Source organism: Myodes glareolus, chromosome 23 (assembly GCF_982192425.1).
Source record: "Myodes glareolus chromosome 23, mMyoGla1.1, whole genome shotgun sequence".
Lineage (NCBI taxonomy): Eukaryota > Metazoa > Chordata > Mammalia > Rodentia > Cricetidae > Myodes > Myodes glareolus.
Genome location: NC_142048.1, coordinates 5,020,831 through 5,034,102, shown reverse-complemented (window position 1 = coordinate 5,034,102; position 13,272 = coordinate 5,020,831).

Here is a 13,272-nt window from a genome sequence, read left to right as displayed (position 1 = left end):
GATCCCTGGGGACCAACCACAGCCACAGGCTTGCACAGCGAGTACCTTGACCCCCAAGCCTTCTTGACGCCCCTCCCTTTTTTATCCTACATTTTGAAACAGGATCTCAAAACTTTTCCAGGCTAGTTGAACCTCTTTCTGTGCCTCGGGCATTATTTAAACTAGCAATCCTCCTGCCTCAGTCCCTGAGTAGCTGGGAGGGCAGTGCTGTGTCACAGGGCCTGGCTGTCACAGGTTTTGTGAACTGACTTTAGTGATCTTTCCTTCCACATCTCCTCTGCTGTGTGTTTAAGATCTGATGCTGAGAATGAGAGAAGAAGAGAGGCGCCAGGCTTGGCTGGCTCTGTGCCAGTAAAACCTTCTCTACATCTCCATCCCTGACAGCACCATTCATGGAAACCTTGCCTACTTTTCTGCGACAGTCTCCTGTAATCCAGGCTGGCCTTGAACACACCTCTGTGTAGCTAAGCTTGACTTTGGACCTGGTCTTCCTGCCTCCATCTCCCACATGCTGGAACAAGCATCTATCCGTCTGACTTAAATGGTGCTGGGGATGGAACCCTGCGCTTGTGCATGCTAGGCAAGCTCTCTGCCCACTGAGCTGCCAGCGCTCTAGATACTGAGGTCCAAGTAAAGTTCTCTAAAACTACGGCTTTAGCTCCACAAAACTGCTTTAAGTTCTTTGAAATTCAGGTGGAGAAAAAAAGTTCTACCCATCCTGGAGTTTCTGTGTTCTTAAATTAAAGCCAACCATAAAATGTGTTTTAAAATGTTGTTCTGGTGGGGCTGGAGAGATGGCTCAGGAGTTAAGAGCTTGTGTCACTCTTGCAGAGGACCCGAGTTTAGTTCCCAGCACCCACAGTGGGCAGCACACAGACGGCTCTAGAGGATCCCATGCCTCTGGCCTCTGTGGAACCCTCCCACCACACACACATAGTGAAAAATAAAATAAAAATTACTGGGAGCCTAAAGCAGTCTGCAGAGTCAACAATGGTTGCCTAGCCCTTGCCCCAGGGTACTTTGGTTCTTACTCCACAGCAGCTGTCCAGAGTTCATCTTCCCAACTCCTTGGTTTCAGTGGAAGCTTGGGGTGGCATCTGGCTCACAGAGTGCAATTAAAAAACTGAACAAGGGCCATAACGATGACTCTGTGGGGGAAGGGGCTTACTGCTCAGTCTGATGGCCTGAGTTCAGTCCCTGGGACCAGAAGAATTGACTCTTGCAAGTTGTCCTTGACCTCCATGTGGGTACTGTGGCATATACTTGCACATACGCACAGAAACACATGTAGAAGCAGAAACAAATCAAATGAGACTCACTGAGTGCTCACATGCTCTGGTGGAGGCTGGGGATGAAGTCCCTGCATCTTCTTACCCTTGCAAATGCCTGAATACCCCATACCCTTGAACCTGTCCCAATCATGAAATGAAATATGGACATCAACAAGTCCTTTCTAGTCTTACAGTGATACCCAAGAGTCCCAAAGTCCCTGTCCAGCTCCCTCTATGGCCAGGTCTATAAACACCTGCCCACACTTTTTCTAGAATGTCTTCCTGACAGAACCTTTTCAGAGTACAGTCCTCTGCCGATATCACTTGCTTTGCTCTGAGGTGCCATTAAAAACGCTCTCCGAAGATAGGGACCCTGGGGATGCAATTGCATCAGGACCCTTCCTTTTATCTCTGGGGTTTTTTTTTTTAGATGGAAAATTAATAGCTTTGGGAGGTGTAGCCCTTGAGACTGGAATTCCTCCCAGAAGCTTTTGGGAAATCTTTTCAACTTTCAACTCTGGGAAACAGTTCAATGATTGACTCAAAGCCAATTGTAGCCAACAACTTAAAATTCTTTATGCATTTTCTTGTGGAAATAAGGCTTAGGAGAGCTGGTTTTTCTCTTTTTCTTCATTTTAGTATGGACACACACACACAAATCTAACTTCTAGCGGCTGGGGTTAATGCTCAGTGGTAGTACCCTTGCCTAGAGCATCCCATGCTCTGTCTGGGCTGCACTCTTGAGCCTCATATGCTTAAAGTTTAAAAATTCTGTTGACATGTACTGATTTGTGTGTGCAGGGGGTGGGTGTGCGTATCTCATATCATGTGTGGACGTCAGAGGACAACCTCTGGGAGACATTCCCTCCTTCTTCCATGTGTTTTAGGGATTGAGCCTGAGTTGCTGGCCTGGAAGCAAGAACGTTTACACTCTGCGCCTTTCTGTTGACCTGTAGACAGATGACTACTAAAGGTATAATAATATAAAACAATACAAAACCATTTACAACAGGAAATAAAAAATGATTACAGATCTATGGACTATAGTGAACCTGCTACCAAAAACATCCCTACAGAATAAGAATCCAACGATCATATGTGCTCCTTGTTTAATTAATTTATGGGAAAAGTGAGACATGCTTAAAATTATCCTTAGTTTTCTATAGTTTTTTTTCTCTCTCTGTCTCTCTCTCTGTATTTGTCTCTGTATCTGTCTCTCTCTCTCTGTCTCTCTCTCTGTCTTTGTCTCTCTCTCTGTCTCTCTCTCTCTCTCTCTCTGTATGTGTGTGTGTGTGTGTGTATGCAGTACCCATGGAGTCCAAAAGAGGTGCTGCATCCCTTGGATCTGGCGTTATAGATGGTTGTGAGCTGCTATGTGGGTGCTGGGGACTAAACTGGAGTTGTCTGCCAGAGTAGCCAGTGCTCTTAACCACTAAGTCATATCTCTGCCCACTTGGTTTAGTTTTGATAAAATTTTTATCAGTATATATTAATTACATGTAATATGTGTTTTATGAGTGCAGTAGTAGATGGAACAGGCTGCTTGGAGAAGAGTTGGCAGCACAGCAGGATGTCCAGGCCAGGCGGCTGGGAGCAGCATTACAGTGTGGTGGGCTGAAATTATCTGACCACTGGAGCCTCAACCTCATATCTGCCTGCACCTGGAGGAGTGAGCATCTGAGCCTTGGGCCAGCAGGCACCTGGAGGAGCGATCACCAAAGGCTCTACCCTGCCTATACATGAAGGAGCCTTCAATGTAGCCACAGTATCCAACTACACCGATTAGCGAAAAAGGGACTCCCCTGACACACAGGCTCTACCTCTTCCAGTTGGAAGAAGAGGTGGGTAGACAACAGGGTAAGAATACACTCAACAATATAAAGAGCAAAACAGCCCTACCAGAAACTAGAGGTTCTACAACAGCAAGACCTGAACATCCCAATGCACATGAAACAGAAGAAAATAACCTTAAAAATAACTTTATGAAGATGTTTGAGGCCGTTAAAGAGGAAATGAACAATTCTCTTAAAGGAGTGGAGGAAAAGACAAATAAAAAATTGGGGGAAATCAACAAATCCCTTAAAGAAAACCAAGAAAAGGCAATCAAACAGGTGAAAGAAATGGTTTATGACTTGAAAACTAAAAGAGAGGCAATAAAGAAAACATAAACCAAGGGAAATCTGGAAATGGAAAATCTGGGTAACAATAAGGAGCTACAGATGCAAGCATGAACACCAGAATACAAGAGATAATTGAGAGAATCTCAGGAGTTAATGATATGATAGAAGAAATAGATTCATCAGTCAAAGAAAATGTTAAATCTAATAAATTCTTAACACAAAATATCCAAGATATTTTGGAAACCATGAAAAGACTAATTTTTGGAATAATACACATGGAAGGAGTAGAAGAACTTCAGCTCAAAGGCACAGAAAATATATGCAACAAAATCATGGAAGAAAATTTTCTCAACCTAAGGAAGGGCATATTTATAAAATACACAAAGCTTATAGAACACCAAATAGACTCAATAGACTGAATCAAAAAAAAGTTCCCTCACCACATAATAATCAAAACACTAAACATACAGAATGAAGAAAGAATATTAAGAACTGCAAAGGAAAAAGGCCAAGTAACATATAAAGGCTGACCTATCAGAATTACAACTAACTTTTCAATGAAAACATTGAAAACCAGATCGTCCTGGTCAGGCATTATGCAGACACTAAGAGACTACAGATGCCAGCCTAGATTACTATGTCCAGGAAAACTCTCCCTCAACATCGATGGAGAAAACAAGATATTCCATGAGAAAACCAGATTTAATTAATACCTATCCACAAATCCAACCCTACAGAAAGTACTGGAAGGAAAACACCAACACAAGGAAGTTAGCTGTACCCATGAAAGCACATGCAATAGAAAATTCCACACTGCAAATCCCAAAGAAGGTAAACACACAAACAATACCACCACCAACAACAAAAACAAAAATAATGGGAACTAGCAATCACTGGTCATTAATATCTCTTAATATCAATGGATCCAATTCACCTAAAAAAAGACACAGGCTAACTGATTTGATACAAAAACAGAATCCATCCTTCTGCTGCATACAAGAAACACACCTCAACCTCAAAGACAGACATTACCTCAGAGTAAAGGGATGGAAAAAATTTTCCAATCAGATGGATCTAAAAAACAAGCAGGTGTAGCTATCCTAATATCGAACAAAATAGACTTCAAACTAAAATCAATCAAAAGATATGAAGAAGGATATTTTATATTAGTAACAGGAAAATCCGTTAATATAAAGTCTCAATTATGAACTTCTATTCCCCAAATACACAGGTACCATCATTTGTAAAAGAAGCATCACTAAAGCTTAAATCTCACATCAGGGCCCCCACACTAATAGGGGGAGACTTTGACACCCCACTCTTACCAATGGATAGGCTTGCCAGACAGAAACCTAACAGAGAAATAAGAGAACTAAAAGATGTTATGGTTCAAATGAAATTGACAGACATCTATAGAATATTCCACCCAAACAAAAAAGAATATACCTTCTTCTCAGCACCTCAAGGATCCTTCTCTAAAATCAACCACATACTCGGTAACAAAGCAAATCTCAACAAATAAAAAAATTTTGGATTAACTCCCTGTGTCTTATTGGATCATCATGACTTAAAGTTAGAATTCAACAACAACACTAATTGCAGAATGCCTACAACCTTGTGGAAATTGAATCACCACTGAGTCAAGGAAGAAACAAAGAAAAAAAATGAAGACTTCCTAAAATTCAATGAAAATGAGTACATAACATACCCAACCTTATGGGGCACAATGAAAGCAGTGCAAAGAGGAAAGTTCATAGCACTAAATGCCTACATAAAGAAGCTGGAAGAATCCCACACTAGTGAATTAACAGAACACCTGAAAGCTCTAGAACAAAAAGAAACAAACTCACTCAGGAGGACTAGATGACAGGAAATAATCAAATTGAGGGCTCAAATTGATAAAATTGAAACAAAGAAAACAATACAAAAAAAATCAATGAGAGAAAGAGTTGGTTCTTCAAGAAAATCAACAAGATAGACAAACCTTTACACAAACTAACCAAAGGCAGAGAAAGAATATCCAAATTAACAAAATCAGAAATGAAAAGGGGGACATAACAACAGACATGGAGAAAATCCAGAGAATCACCATGTCATATTAAAAAAATCTGTATTCCACAACATTGGAAAACTTAAGGGAAATGGACAATTTTCTGGATAAGTACAGAATACCAAAATTAAATCAAGATCAGATAAGCAAATAAAACAGACCTATAACTGCTAAGGAAATATAAACAGTCATCAAAATTCTCCCAGAAAAAGAAAGAAAGAAAGAAAGAAAGAAAGAAAGAAAGAAAGAAAAAGACCAGATGATTTCAGCACAGAATTGTACAAGATTTTCAAGAAGAAGGAATACTTATCGTCCTTAAATTATTCCACACAATAGAAACAGAAGGGACATTGCCAAACTCTTTTTATGAGGCTATAGTTACTCTGATACTCAAACCACACAAAGACACAACTAAGAAAGAGAATTACAGATCAATCTTACTCATGCACATTGATGCAAAAACACTCAGTAAAATACTGGCAAACCGAATCCAAGAATATATCAGAAAAATCTTCTACCATGACCAAATAGGCTTCATCCCAGAGATGCAGGGATGGTTCAGCATACGAAAATCTGTCAGTGTACTTTACCATATAAACAAAAAAAACCCCCTCATAATCAACTCATTAGATGCTGAAAAAGCTTTTGACAAAATACAACACCCCTTCATGAGAAAGGTCTTGGAAAGCAGGGATACAAGGAACACACCTAAACATAATAAAGGCAATATGCACGAAGTCCACAGACAACATCAAACTAAATGGAGAGAAACTCAAAGCTATCTCCCTGAAATCAGGAATAAGAAAAGACTGTCCACTCTTTCCATATCTATTCAACATAATCCTTGAAGTTCTAGCTAGAGCAATAAGATAACAAAAGGAGATCAAGGGAATAGAAGTTAGAAAAGAAGAAGTCAAACTTTCACTATTTGTTGATGATATGATAGTATGCATAAATGACAGCAAAAACTCTACCACGGAACTCCTAAACCGATAAACACCTTCAGTATTGTAACAGGATACAAGACTCACTCAAGATAATCAGCCTTCCTATATACAGATTGTAAACGGGCTGAGAAAGAAATCAGAGAAACATCACCTTTTACAATAGCCACAAATAACATAAAATATCTTGGAGTTACTCTAACCATGCAAATGAAAGACTTGTATGATGGGAACTTTAAGTCTTTGAAGAAAGAAATGGAAGAAGATATCAGAAAAAGGAATGATCTCCCATGCTCTTCGATAGGTAGAATCAAAATCATAAAAATAGCAATATTACCAAAAGCATTCTACCTAGTCAATGCAATAGCCATTAAAATCCCAGCAAAATTATTCAAAACCTTGAAAGAACAATACTGAACTTCATATGGAAAAACAAAAAACCCAGGATAGCCAAACAATCCTGTACAAGAAAGGAACTTCCAGAGGCGTCATAATTCCTGACTTCAAATTCTATTACAGAGCTACAGTAGTGAAAACAGCTTGGAATTGGCATAAAACAGACAGGAGGACCAGTGGAATTGAATCAAAGATCTGCTTATCAATCCACACACCAATGAACACCTGAGTTTTGACAAAGAAGCAAAAATGAATCTAAAACCTTAACATAAAATTAACCACAGTAAAACTCATAGAAGAGAAAGTGGGAGGTATCCTTGAATGCATTGCCACAAGACACCACTTCCTGAATATAACCCTAGTAGCACAGACACTAAGGGCAACAATTAATAAATGGGACCTCCTGAAACTGAGACGCTTCTGTAAAGCAAAGGACATTGTCAATAAGACAAAATAGCAGCCTTCAGAATGGGAAAAGATCTTCACCAACCCCACATCGTACAGAGGGCTGATCTCCAAAACATGAAGAACTCAAAAAACTAGACATTAAAAGAACAAATAATTCAATTAAAAACTGGGGTACAGACTTTAGCAGAGAACTTTCAATAGAGAACTCTCAAATGGCCGAATGACACTTGCACAATATACTTAGTCATCAGGGAAATGCAAATCAAAGCAACTCTGAGGTACCATATTACACCTGTCAGAATGACCAAGATCAAAAACACTGATGACAACTTATACTGGAGAGGATGTGGAGTAAGGGGAAACACTCATCCTTTGCTGGTGGGAGAACAAACTTGCACAGTTGATTTGGAAATCAACATGGCAATTTCTCAGAAACTTAGGAATCAGTCTGCCTCAATCCAGAAACACCACTACATATAACCAAAGGATGCTCAATTGTACCACAAGAACATTTGCTGACCTCTGTTTTAGCAACATTATTTGTCATAGCCAAAACCTGGAAACAACTGAGATACCCCTTAACTGAAGAATGGATAAGGAAAATGTGATATATTTAGACAATAGAGTACTACTCAGCAGTAAAAAGTAATGACATCTTGAAATTTGCAGGCAAATGGATCGACTAGAATAAAAAACATACCGAGTGAGGTAACCCAGACTCAGAAAGACAAATATAGTATTTACTCATTCATCAGTGAATTTTAGACACAAAGCAAAGTATAATTAGCCTATAGTCCACAACCCCAGAGAACCTAGACAACAAAGAAGACCCTAAGGAAGACATACATGAATCTGCCTAGAAAGCAGACAAAGACCAAATCTGAGTAAATTGGGAGCATGGAGGGCAATGGGAAGGGTTGACAGGGAGAAGGGAGGAAAAGAAGGGGAGTGGGGAAAATGTATTGCTCAATAAAACCAATTTAAAAAATAATGTGTTTCATTAAGACACTCTTGTACACATATGTAATGTGTTTGATCATGTTTACATCCTTTACCTTCTCTTCCATCATGTGAGTTTCAGGGATCAAACTCAGGTTGTCAAGCTTTGTGGCAAGCAACTTTATCAGCTGAGCAATCATCTTCTGGCCTGTCATCTTCTCTTGTACCCTCCCATTTCCAACGATCTCCTTCCTTCCTCTTTCAGCCAGCACCACTTTCTACTGTCACATCCCTTTTTGACTTTTGAAAAATCAGTGAGTCATTTGGAGTTGTTTACAGTAACACAGGCATGCAGCCCACTTCTACAGGAAGTGTCCTCCCCCGCACCCTTCGCCGAAGCTGTTAACTGCCAAGAGTTCCTTAGATGGGGGATGAGACTTGTATTAAAGCACCTTCAGGGTGGAGGGAAAGATGGAACCCTTCATCATTCATCCCAGCAACTTTGGTGCCAAGATGAATATCCTGAGAAACCGCAGACCCATCCCTATTACAGTCAGAAACAGAGATGCAGCCAGGTGGGGCCATGCCGTGATGTGTGAGGCTGAGAGAAGAGATTCAGTAGTTCAAGGGTGTCTGGACTTTATGAGACCCTGTCTCAAAATAATAGTAACCCCAGCAGAAATAAAAAAGAAAAAAAGTGCCAAAATTATAAACAAAATATTAGCAGAGGGAACTCAATAAATTTCACAACTCATTCCAGATATCTTTTATCGTTCTGAAATCAACTAATATGGACTGGTCAGATGGCTCAACAGCTAAAGGTGCTTGCCACCGAGACAGATGACCTGAGTTTGGTCCCTGGGACCCACACAGTGAGGAGATAACAGGCTCCTGAATGTTTGACTTCTCTTGTGCATGCCCTGCACGATAAATTATAAGCACAATAAAAAGATTGAAAAGAATCCAATCAATGTGACTTATAATATTAACAATAGAAAGGAGAAAAAAGTATAATCATCAAGTAAAAACATAGGAAAAGTCCCGTTGATTATCGCTGATCTCAGCCTTGGCCAGAGAAGTCTATTTTTCCCATGGTCAGCAGGTAGCGTAGAGATTCATAACCTGTTAAAATGCTGAAGTAACTGGCTACTTGATCCTAAGTGGGACAGCTATACACTTCACAATGGTGTAGGGATCTCAGGGACACAAAGGACGTAAGAGTCTGAGGCTGGGGAGGAGACCTGTGAGATTGTCTTCTGAACATGACATGGTGTGGTACTCTCGTCCTCACAGCCGGTGTGGTCACCTGGGAGCATCAAGCCAATGAGGTAAGCCAACATTCCAGCATGCCACACCCATGACCACATGCATACACACAAAATAAATAAATATTGCAATAATAAAAAAATAACTGAAAAGGGCATTTATGCTAAAGTAAAAAGGTAAAAGCTCGTGTTTTTTGAGAGAAATGAATGGAAGCACACACAAATGGAGGCCTAGGTCATGGTTATTGATCGGGGCACAGTATGTATGGATGCAGAGAAGCCACAGAGCGCTGGCAAAAACAAGGTGATTTAAAAAATAATTATATGTATGTGTGTGAGAGAGCACACATGCTGTACCGCACATGTGGAGGTCAGAGGGCAACTGTGGCAGTTGATCCCCGGTTGTCAGGTTAAGTGGCAAGTGTCTTTACCACTGGGCATCCTGTCAGCCCTAAACAATGGCTTTATAATTTATGTGGAAAAAGGATCAAAAAGCCCAGGGGGGTGACTCGTTTGAGCCCCTGGCATCTCTGCCAAGATGCTGGGGGCTTTCTGTATGGGTCTGACATTCAACTGTCCTGTGGGCTGCTGGGCCTCAGACCTTACTGCAGGGTGGGAATGCAGCATTTCTGGCCTTTACCTGGGGCAGTGCAGCATTGCAGTGTGGTTTCTGTGTGGCTCCTTCCCCTTCCCCCACCATGGGAGGGGAAGTTGCTGCATGCCCCTTATCTCCGCTCCGCAAGAGAAGTGTGCAGAAGGCGGGTAGGTGTGTTTCAGGTGGTCCACCTGCTGCACCGCACTCCCTCCTCCATATCACTCAGGCTCTGCTCTGGGGTCACCTCTTGTGCATGTCTTTCTGATCATCACATCTTGAACAGTCATTCATTCTCCTGGTCTCTGCTAATTCCTTCCCAAGCCTCCACCGTCTGACTTGGTTAGGGTTAGGGTTTAGGGTTAGGGTTAGGGTTAGTGTTAGTGTTAGTGTTAGTGCTAGTGTTAGGATTAGGGTTTGGGTCCTCTTTCCTGTTAACAGTCATTCATTCTCCTGGTCTCTGCTAATTCCTTCCCAAGCCTCCACTGTCTGACTTGGTTAGGGTTAGGGTTAGTGTTAGTGTTAGGATTAGGGTTTGGGTCCTCTTTCCTGTTGGTATCCCTCATCAGGCATGCTTACCATGATGATAGGGACCTAGTCTTATGTGTCCTGAGTCCAAAGCTGCAGGCCAGGGATACTATAGATGCTCGGGTGGCTCACTAAAGTGGGTGTAACCTCACCTCTTCATTATAAGGAAGACAGAGGCTCATGGAAGGCAAGCTACTTGTTTGAGTTTGCACGGTCAGCTTGGACTCAGTTCCAGTGAGTTTAGAAGTTATCTCCTTCTGACCACTAATCATGAGAGGTGGGGTTTTAGTCTGCAGGTAGCAACTTTGAGAGTCTAAAAAGACCCCAGGATCCAGGCATGGTGGTATGCACTACTGTAATCCTGGCACTCAGGAGTCTGAGGTAGCAAGATTGTGTGTGTGCGTGCACATGTGTTTGCATTTGTATGGGTATATAGATGCAGATGCATGTGTCCTTGCCTGTGTATGGCAGTCAGGGCACAACCTCAGGCGTCGCTTGTCAGGAGCTTTCCACTTTGTGTTTGAGTCAGGATCTCTCACTGGCCTGGAATTCTTCAGACAGTCTACGCTGGCCTCAAGGGTTCACCTACCTTTATGCCTCAATGTTAGGGCTACAGGCACATGCAGCCATGCCTGGATTTGTTTTTTAATTAAAATTCTATTTATTTACTCATTTATTTGTGGTGTGAACATGTGGAGGTCAGAAGACAACTTGTAGGAGTTGATTCTCACCTTCCAAGGTCACAGGCTTGAAGCAGGCCAACAGGTGTGGGGGGCAAGTGACTTTATGTATTCAACCATCTCCCTGGCCCATGTCCAGCTTTTTCCAGAGGTGCTGGGGACTCAGACTCAGATAGCGCCTCACACTTGCTGGGTAAGCACTCTTACCCACTGAACCATCTCTCCCTCCACTTCTGTTCTCTTTTGTTTAATGTGCGCTCTACGGATTGAATTAGGCTCCTCACGCTTGCAAGGCAAATTTGAGTATGCAAATTCCACTATGGAATTGTGCCCCTGTCCTGTCCCTGGGTTTGTCTGATAGAATTCTCAAGAAGCTCTGGGAAGCTTTATGGGACCCATAATTCAGCTCTGAAGTCTGAGGCTCAGGGCTGAGGGGCCGATCTCCTGGAACTGACTGCAACTTTTGAAGCCATTGTCCACTGTGTGGAGGGAGAGGAGGGACAAGGATGCTCCAGAACAAGCACCCCCCTCTACTGCCACTGCCTCGACTCTCTCTGGGGTTGTCCCATAAGCCTGGCTTTTGCCATTAGCCTCCCTGGAAGAAAACTCCTGAGCTGAGGGCTTACCATAAGGACAGGCCCCATCTCCGACTTCCTGGTCCCTCTGGCCACTGGGCCCTGGAATCTGCAGCCGTGGTTGATGGGCGCTGCCTGAAGGGGCCCTGAGTCACTGGTCCCTTCGGCCACTGGGCCCTGGAATCTGCAGCCGCGGTTGATGGACGCTGCCTAAAGGAGTCCTGAGTCAGAGGCACAGTAGTTCAAGGCTTCCATGTGGAGCCAGGCCTGGCTTCCAACCCTGGTTCCTGAAACCTTCATGATCTTGCACGTTGGTGACCTCGGCACCTGTCAAAGACAGAAGGACCCACTTGTGCTGCTGCCCCCCCTCACACCTGTCCTCAGAAACTTCCTTTGTCCCTGTTGAAAAGTTGCCTCCTGGGCTGGAGAGACGGCTCAGAGGTGAAGAGCGCTGACAGCCATTGCAGAGACCCACGTCAGGTAGCTCACAAGTGCCTGCAACTCCAGCTGCAGGGCTCTGACCTCTGGACTCCTGCACTCACGTACAAACCCAATCACAGACGTTCACGTACACAATAGCTACAAGCAAAACCTTATAAAAGGAAACTCGCTTTCTCCAGGAAGCCAACTTTGATTGTTGGCCTAAGTCAGACCAGGTTCTCTTCGTGCATGTGTGTGTGTGTGTGTCTGTGTGTGCGCACGTACACTCATGTTCCTCTGTGTGTGGGTGAAGGCACATGCCTTGCTCCCATGGAGGTCAGAGGACACACCCTCATGTGCCTTCCACCTTCTGTTTGAGACAGAGTCACTGGAGCACCCATGTATGGGTCAGGCTGAGTGTCAGCTCCTCAGCATCTGTCCATCTTCACCCCCCACCTGGCCGTGGCTGGGCTTACAGATGTGTGTTGTGCTTGTGGATTTTTGTGTGGGTTCTGGGGATCTAAATTTCTTACAACCGCCAGGAAGCTAAATTCCTGACTGATCTGTCTCCCCAAGCAGACTTATCTATTTATTTGATTGTATTTCTTCTTGCTGTTGCTTTTCAAATATTTTATGTATTTATTTTTGTTACAGGTCTCGCTAGGCAGCTCACTATTTAAATCAGGCTAGCACTCATAAAATCTGCCTGCCTCTGCCTCCAGAGTGCTGGGATTAAATTCGTGGGCTGTGGTGGTTTAAATAGGAATTCCCCCATAGGCGCATATATTAGAGTGCTTAGTCACCAGGGAATGTCACTATTTAAAAGGATTGTAATGGCTCGGAGGTGTGGCCATGTTGGAGGAAGTGTGTCCAAAAGCCAGGCCCAGTATCTCCTTCCCTTCCTCCCTCCTTCCCTCCTTCCCTCCCTCCCTCCCTTCCTCCCTCCTTCCCTCCTTCCCTCCCTCCCTCCCTTCCTCCCTCCTTCCCTCCTTCCCTCCCTCCCTCCCTCCCTCCCTCTCTCCCTCCTTCCCTCCCTCCCTTCCTCCCTCCTTCCCTCCCTCCCTCCCTCCCTCCCTCCCTCTCT